This window comes from Colius striatus, chromosome W, assembly GCF_028858725.1.
Source record: "Colius striatus isolate bColStr4 chromosome W, bColStr4.1.hap1, whole genome shotgun sequence".
Classification (NCBI taxonomy): domain Eukaryota; kingdom Metazoa; phylum Chordata; class Aves; order Coliiformes; family Coliidae; genus Colius; species Colius striatus.
Window position 1 is genome coordinate 7,850,971 of NC_084789.1, and position 8,452 is coordinate 7,859,422.

The 8,452-nt window shown below is 39.0% G+C and overlaps 1 protein-coding gene across 4 annotated transcripts in view; it reads right to left on the reverse strand.

Moving 5' to 3' along the window:
- The window catches only part of LOC133628493 (transcription factor RFX3-like), a 153,037-nt gene extending 144,819 nt beyond the window's left edge, over positions 1 to 8,218 (reverse strand). For 3 of the 4 annotated variants that reach the window (XR_009820724.1, XM_062016724.1, XM_062016726.1), the window contains exon 1: positions 7,759 to 8,218. The gene's annotated coding sequence lies outside the window, so the exon portion shown is untranslated. The remainder of the gene's footprint in view (positions 1 to 7,758) is intronic. The other variant, XM_062016725.1, reaches the window with a different exon arrangement.
- Positions 8,219 to 8,452: the final 234 nt, after the last annotated feature.

Here is an 8,452-nt window from a genome sequence, read left to right on the forward strand (position 1 = left end):
TGAGCCAGCAATGTGGCCTGTTGTAGGCGCCCAGAAGATCTTGGGTTATAATGCAAGAGGTGGAGGGTACAGAAGAGGCGGGCACAGGGTGGAGTGAAAGGAGGTGCTTGTGTTAGCAGATAAAAGCGCATGGCGCAAGCAATTAGTTGGACTAAAGCATCATCCATACTGAGTATGCAGTGATCTTGTCCCCTCAGCGGTCGGTGGGCTGAGTGATCATTTGAATGCAAGCTTCAAGTCCAGAAGTTAGTTTACAAACTCTATAGAGTGGAAAAATGTAGCTTTAGCCAGTTTCCTTCAAGTTACAATATTGTTCCTTTTTTTTTTTTTTGTTAAACTTGTTGGGTTTTAATTGTATAAATGATCATAAATTATTGTTGCTATTCACAAAAGCATTAGAATCATGCTGTGTATTTCCCTCATTTGAGTTGTTCTGTGTTCTCAGCAGTGGTCTTTAGCTTGTAGCTATATCCATAGAATCGTAGAATGATAGGGGTCGGAAGGGACCTCTAGAGATCATCTAGTCCAACTGCCCCTGTTAAAGCAGATCCACCTAGATCAGGTCACACACAAATGCGTATAGGCAGATTTTGAAAATCTCCATAGAAGGAGACTCAACACCCTCCCTGGGCAGCCTGTTCCAGTGCTCTGTCACCCTTACAGTAAGGGGTTTTTCCTTATGTTTATATGGAACTTTTTGTGTTCCAGCTTATGTCCATTACCCCTTGTCCTGTCACTGGAGATAACAGAAAAAAGTGCTGCCCCAATATATTATATATTCTATATACGATATCCATGATCAATTGAGAGAAAAAGAAAAAAAACCTCTGCCCTGCAGATGAGCACCTTCAATCAAGGAGCAAGGGTCCCATCTCAAAGCCATGTTTTGTCCTATATCTCCCACCAAAAATCATACTAATTCAGAAGGTTGTTCATACAAAGTGTTTAACTCTCCATAAATTAACTGACTTTGCATACTTTAAACTAAGTTCTTGCTTAACAACTTCCCTAAAGATAGAAAAACCTAAATATGTGCTTAAAATATGCTTTTCAATTGCTTTTTAAGTCCCCAGTTTAGAAAAACATGCCACATAAATAGTATTATTACAATATAAGCATTTGTTTTACTGATTATATTCACCTACTAATATGCTTTGCAGTGAGAATTCTAATGTTAGTGATGTCACAGAAGAACACATTCTGAAACGGACTACTTGAGCTGGAAGGTACTATCCATATAGTCTGACTCAAGAGACCCATTTAACAAAGATTTTTTTTCAGAATGCAACACTAAAACATCCCAAGTCAAACGAGTAACATTAAAGTAGATTATATTGCCATACAACGTTCTTGTTCTACGCTATGAAGGTAGAACTACTGCTTTTATTAATTGAAACTGTATGTATTAAACTGTTAGACAGATCTCTGCTGTTCAGGAAAAATAGTGCTATTTTAATGAAATATAATACTTCACAAAGAACTAAATTGGGCTTTTTATTTTCGTTTTTGACCTTTAGCTGAACTACACTGTTCTAAAAGTAGACACAATAAATGAACAGAGGTATTAATCAAATTTAGATTCAGATTTTACTAGTGGTTTGGTTTTTTTTTTAAATAAAGCTCAGTGTTCTAGTTATTAAGTCAGCCAGGTGAGAAATTTTCAGCTTGAATGTAGTTGTACTAAGTAATGCATTTTACTATTTGTGAGATAATCCCTGTGTTTCATTCCATCTCCACATCACCTACCTGCCTACATATTTCCTACCTTTTTCATACCTTTAACACAAAGGATTTGAAAAGGTAAAACACTGACAGACTGGTATGAAAGAGTAAATTTGTCCATCAGCCAGTTCTATACAAATCTTTACAAGAAGATTTTATTTTTATTTTATTTGCTAAACATGGGGAAAATGACTATCAATATAGGATTTTATATCCAACATTCATCTCCAAAAAAGTTGGAAATAATATTAGTTAGACTATTTGCTAGCTGAACCAAGAGAAGACAACAACAACAAAATAATAAACCACTGACCATGTATACACTGAAACACAAAAATTGACTAAGTGAGATTAGTTGATACTGCAAGCTTGGACTTGATGATCTTAAAGGTCTTTTCCAACCAAAATGATTCTATGACTCACGTAGATACAAAAACCCCTACAACAGGCAGTTATGGAATAACCTCTTCAGGGGAGATCTCTTTCTAAATCCATTAGTTTGACTTATATCCCAAAGTAAAATAATTTGTATTCCTTCAAAACCATTTATTTGTTTACCTGTTTAGCTGGTGACTTTTAGGAAGTCTTAGAACGGATTAATTTACAAGAGAAGTTAAAATTTACAAATCACTTTAAGCAAGCATCATATGTCTAACTTTGCTCCATTTAATGATTCATTATTTTCTGTCTTGTCTCATAGTACTATGCTAAAAAGAAAAAAAAAAAAAAAAAAAGGAAATTAGAAACAGATAAACCAATCAAAAAAAACCAACCCCACACAACAGCCACTCTCATTCTAAACAAACAGCTTTACTACTTTTGGTACCAGAAGCATTCTGAATTGCTTTTGTTTTACAAGGGGCTTCTAATTTTTGAGGGACAAAAAGTTCCTTAAATTCAAAGTAGTTTATTATGAAAAGAAAAACATGACAACTGTTTGTACTCTTGCTTTATTATTACATCCACCATGGTCGCTCTTCAAAATTCAATCTACTACTGCTGCCAGGCATCAGTTGCTGAGCAACCTAAAAGGTATGTGGTGCTTTCAGGTTAAGAAGCATTAATAAACCTGTAGGCCTCCTTATACATTTCTGACCAATTTGCTTCACTGTATTCTAACTGAAAGCAAACAAGAAAGTTTTCCTCTGATTTGTCATTTAGAAGGACAATTAAAAATACTAAACACCAAGAAAACACAAAGTTAATATTACAACAGCTGAAACAGCTGCACAACATGCTCTGTAGAGATGCTTTATTTTACTGTCCCAAAGAACAGTATATCAAGCTCTATATTTTGGACCATAAATTAACCACCTAAGAAAACATCTTAAAAATGCCAGCATGATGCTTCATATTTACTTTTTATATTTATATACACCCAATGGATTTGCAAGTTGATTTTAAGACTTTTTTTTTTAATTGAAAATAATGAGTAAAACCAGGCAAACACAATCATAAAGATGCTGCAAACCAAATTAGATCTCTAGGGAGATGGTTTAGTGGAAGGCTTGGCAGTGTTAGGACAGTGGTTGGACTTGACGATCTTAAAGATCTTTTCCAACCAAAACTATTCTATGATTCTACAATTCTACAAGTACCTCTACAGGATCAGTGTTTTCAATAACATTTTAGCGAATCCACTGGAGAAGGGATAAGAAACAACACACAGAAGAGAACAACACGGCTTTTCTCCTGTAAGTTGTTCTATAGTAGTATGATTAAAGACATCTGTAAGAAATCTGGCTTATGCCTCTCGCTCTTTAAATATATCCCATATTACAACAGAGTATAAGGTGCGGATACTTGCTGCTTGGCCAGATGTCTATTGCCAAATGGAATATAACACACCTGAGCACTGACTGCATTTTCTTCAACAGTAGCATAAATTTAGTCTTACCTTTCCTCATATAATTATTCCCATGAAACCTGTGTTTTTGAAACCCCCACCCCTCTTTCAAATAAGATGGAGGGCAGTATCACAGAAACTATTTCCTTAGGAACACAAGAATAAAAAGATGCCTTGAAAGTTATTGGAAAGGCTAAGAGAGATAGTCTATACAATAACCAGTTTGTGCACCTCAAAACATTTCCTACTACTTAGTTGAGGTTTTCTACGTGGATCTCAAAAAAGAGTAATAAAATGAAGACTGTTTTGAAGGCAAGAAGTCCGGGGGAGGGGAACAAATTTCTTCCTAAAAGAGCATTCATGAAGGAGAACTGTTTTCTGACTGGTACTTTGGTTTTTCTCCAGAACTCATAAGTTTGCAGTATCTTCTCTAAAGCAAAATCAAAACTTCCTCCCCCCCCCACATTAGGATAAGACAAAACATAAAGAGAAGTTGCTTTATCAGGGTGGCTGAGGCACTGGAATAGGTTACCCAGAGAAGCCATGGATGTCCCATCCCTGGAAGTGTTCAAGGCCAGGTTGGATGTGGCTTTGAGCAACCTAGTCTAGTGGAAAGTATCCCTGCAGGGTGGTTGGAACTAGATGATCTTTCAGGTCCCTTCCAACCCAAACCATTCTATGATCTCCTGCACTTTCCATAGAACGGTAGGGGTTGGAAGGGACCTCTAAAGATCACCTAGGCCAACTCTCCTGCTCAAGCAGATCCACCTAGATCAGGTCACACAGGAATGCGTCCAGGCGGGTTTTGAAAACCTCCAGAGAAGAAGACTCCACAACTTCCCTGGGCAGCCTCTTCCAGTGCTCCCTTACCCTTCCAGTAAAGAAGTTTTTCCTTATGTTTAAGAGGAACTTTTTGTGTTCCAGCTTTTCTCCATTACCCTTAGCCGTTTCACTGGAAACTACAGAAAAAAGTGTTGCCCCATCCTCTTGACACACGCCTTTCAAAAATTTGTAAGTATTAATGAGGTCCCCCATCAGTCTCCTCTTCTCCAGGCTGAACAGTCCAAGACCCCACAGCCTTTCCCCATAAGAAAGATGCTCCTGTCCTCTGATCATCTTGGTGGCCCTGCGCTGGACTGTCTCCAGAAGTTCCCTGTCCCTCTTGAGCTGGGGAGCCCAACACTGGACACAGTACTCCAGATGAGGTCTCATCAGGGCAGAGGAGAGGGGGAGGAGAACCTCCCTCGACTTGCTGGCCACACTCTTCTTGATGCATCCCAGAATGCCATTGGCCTTCTTGGCCACTGTTACTGCTACCGGAAACATCACCAGGCTGCCCGCATGGATCACTCAGCCCACCGACCGCTGAGGGGACAAGATCACTGCATACTCAGTATGGATGATGCTTTAGTCCAACTAATTGCTTGCGCCATGCGCTTTTATCTGCTAACACAAGCACCTCCTTTCACTCCACCCTGTGCCCGCCTCTTCTGAACCCTCCACCTCTTGCATTATAATCCAAGATCTTCCGGGCGCCTACAACAGGCCACATTGCTGGCTCATGTTTAGTTTATTATCTACAACTCCCAGGTCCCTCTCTGCAGAGCTGCTCTCCAGCAGGTCAATCCCCAGCCTGTACTGGCGCATGGGGCTGTTCCTCCCCAGGTGCCGGACTCTGCACTTGTCCTTGTTGAACCTCATGAAGTTCCTCTCTGCCCAACTCTCAAGCAGGTCAAGATCTCGCTAAAAGGCAGTGCAGGCACAGAAGCACTACTACAGTAAAAAAGGGGGCAGGCTTTAATACATTCTGCAGAAACCTAAGCAGATGTCAACTGAGCACACAGATTATTCCTAAATTATCTAAAAAAAATAGCTTAGAAACTTCCTCAGATTCTCCTACTTGACAAAAAGGCAAATTCCTCCACGTGATTATTTTCACAGGAGGTTTTAAGAAGCTTAGACCAATCTTCAGGTTGCTGCTGTGAAAAATAGATCCTGAACTGCCGATTAAGTGTTCTTTCTAGTCATTTGCAATTGGCCAAAGAAGTCTTCTTCAAAATAAATTTTAAATGACAATTTCGTGTATATTGAGATGAAGTAGATAGTGTTTACACTCCAAAATAAAATGTATTAACAAAAGAGTAACTGTAGGCTATCCCTGCAACTCAGAGATGTCTGACATACAATCCTTCCCAGCCTTGCCACATCCCACTACCTCAAGTAAACTGTGAAACATTAAACCATGTGGAAGCAAAGTAAAACAAGTAAAAGAAAAGAATAGTGGATAGGAAACAATTCAGCAAAAAGTAACCACATTGAAGAGATTAATAAAGACTGAAACCAAATGCCAGCAAATACAGAAAACAATTATAAAATGTACATGAACAAACACAATCATCAGCAATAACAAAAAAACAAAGTAGGACTAAAACATAAATTGAAAAAGCAAAGAAAATGTTAACACAAGAAAAAGATTTAAAGACTGACATTTAGTTTAACTTCTTATCTAGAAACAAAATGAGCAAAATAATCCAAAGTTCTTTAGCTTCCCCCATTATCTGAATTCCAAATATCCCCTTAAAAATCTAGCATTTTGCCTTTCATTTCACAGGCTTGTATCTGTATGTTAGCTAACAGTAATTCTAAAAAGTGAATAATTATTTCCCTAATACAATATTACTTTATAGGTAGCTCAAAATTAGGTTTCATTCAAAAGGACCGATAATGTAATAAAACAAAAAGGAATCACTGAAGATAAAAATAATCCTAGTTTGTGCCATATAAGTATGGGTGTAAGAGGCAACTAAACATTTCATCATAGCACTAAGAGAAACCAGAATAAAAGCAAGTAAAGCAATCATACAGGAAATACACATGGGATATATGTTAAGAATGAAAAAAAACCCACTGGCTAAGGGGTTGTGAAGAACCAGATAGTCACACATTATGAATGTTTTTCTTTTAATTTTAAAAGAGGTTAAAACACACAATGAATATGTTCTGTCATTGTTTTTCTACATATCACTTTCATTAGGTAGCAGAAAGACATTATGTTGATAAGAAAGATAGTGTGTATGCTTTTGTAAGAAGAAGTGCACTTCCTAACACAGTATAAGCTAGGGTTAATAGACTATGAAACTATTTTAGAACATCTACTGAGATAATACTACTTGATACAGAAACTGAATGACACCAGGAAACTATTTGGATCAACAACATGGCATGATTGGACCACCTTAATTAAGAAAGCATACCCAGGTAGATGGTTCTTATTCCTATGGAACTAGATATTAAAAACTTCTTTAGCTCTTCAGAAACGAATGTGTTTCTAAGAAAGTAAGATAAACACACGGTGTCATGTGCTCTAAATATGCATAACTCCTTTGAGTTTATGGAAAACACTGGTTTCTATACTAGCAGGTTAAATTCTACAAGTTATTTGAGTTGAAGAATTCAAAAAGGCTCTGAATCAGTGCATGAAAAATACTACAATCAAATATCCCATGTAAAGCAAGTATGGTTTTAAAATAAAATTAAAATGTTAGTTGATGAGAACAGAAAGTTGGGAATTCAGAAGTACAGCCATAACATTAAACCTACAACATTAAACTGAACTTACAACCAGATAGCTTGGTTTATGGAACCAACAGCTAATTGCACGGAAGGATTTTATATACTACCAATTGGCCCTTCCATCTCTGCTATTAACTACTAATCACACCTTCAAGACAATTTTAAAGGATCTTTAATCCCTCTGCTATGTAACCCACCGGCCTTCCCTATCGATATACAAGATACTTTAGAATATTACAAGTACTGCAGCATGTCAAATAACTTCCAATTAAAAAAAAAAAAAAATCTTCATAATAAACAACCACAGGGCAATTTACATCATATTTTTCCCCTTTGGAAATTATGTCTCTTCCCATATTGTAAAATGGGAGGGAAGAAAAGGCTAAGGAACAGAAAGCGCTCGAGGCTTCTCCCTCTCCCCTCCCCTTCAATCAATAATGAAGCTCAAAAAGAGCAGTTCCAGCCCAGATACTGCAAGGAGGGAGAAGGTAAGGGGGTAGAGGGGGAGGGGGGGGGAGGAGGAGGAGGAGGAGGAGGAGGAGGAGGAGGAGGAGGAGGAGAAGAAGAAAGGGATAGAAAGGCGGGATTGCAAGATCGTACAGAACAGTTATATTCACCTGAACCGTGGAAAGCTCTGTTGTTCTTGATGGCGGTGGCTATTGTAAGTGATGATGAAGGAGATGGAAAGCTGCGGCAGAGCAATTGTTGATGAGTAACGGTCACCAGGACTACGGTGACTATGGCGCTTAATTCACAAGGCAACAGTTGCTATAACTCACAAAAGAGAGAGAGCAAGCGAGAGAGGAGGAAGCAGTGTCTCAGCCGAAGAGACCCGGAAGAGGCAGGGCCTTCTGTATGACGGGCAGCTGCTCTGGGCCGGAGAGGAGGGGGGTCTGTTTTCGCAAGGGGGAAAGAAAAGAAAAGAAGGTTGGGAGGGACGTATTAACTCCTCGTTAAAGGCGTGCGAGGGTGCACCCGGTCTCCAACAAAGTGGCAGGAGTATGGCAATGGACTATCCATGGATGTAAAATCACTCTACATCGGAGCGAGCAGAGAAAGAGAACCTGTAGCGGTGGCTGATTGTTCTAATGGATAATAACCGCCAGGCCGAAACCCGAGTGAGAGGGAGGAGAGAAGAGGGGGTGTGGTCACATCAGCATATCTGTTTCCCGTGGGCATCGTGCTCACCGATATCCTGACGTCACATCCTATTAGCGATTAAAGATTAAGGGGGGAGGGGGAATCTCTCTTCAGTGGTTTGCTTTGCTCTTCCACCGTCCTTGCTTCCTGCTACTTGGAGGCAATTTAGAG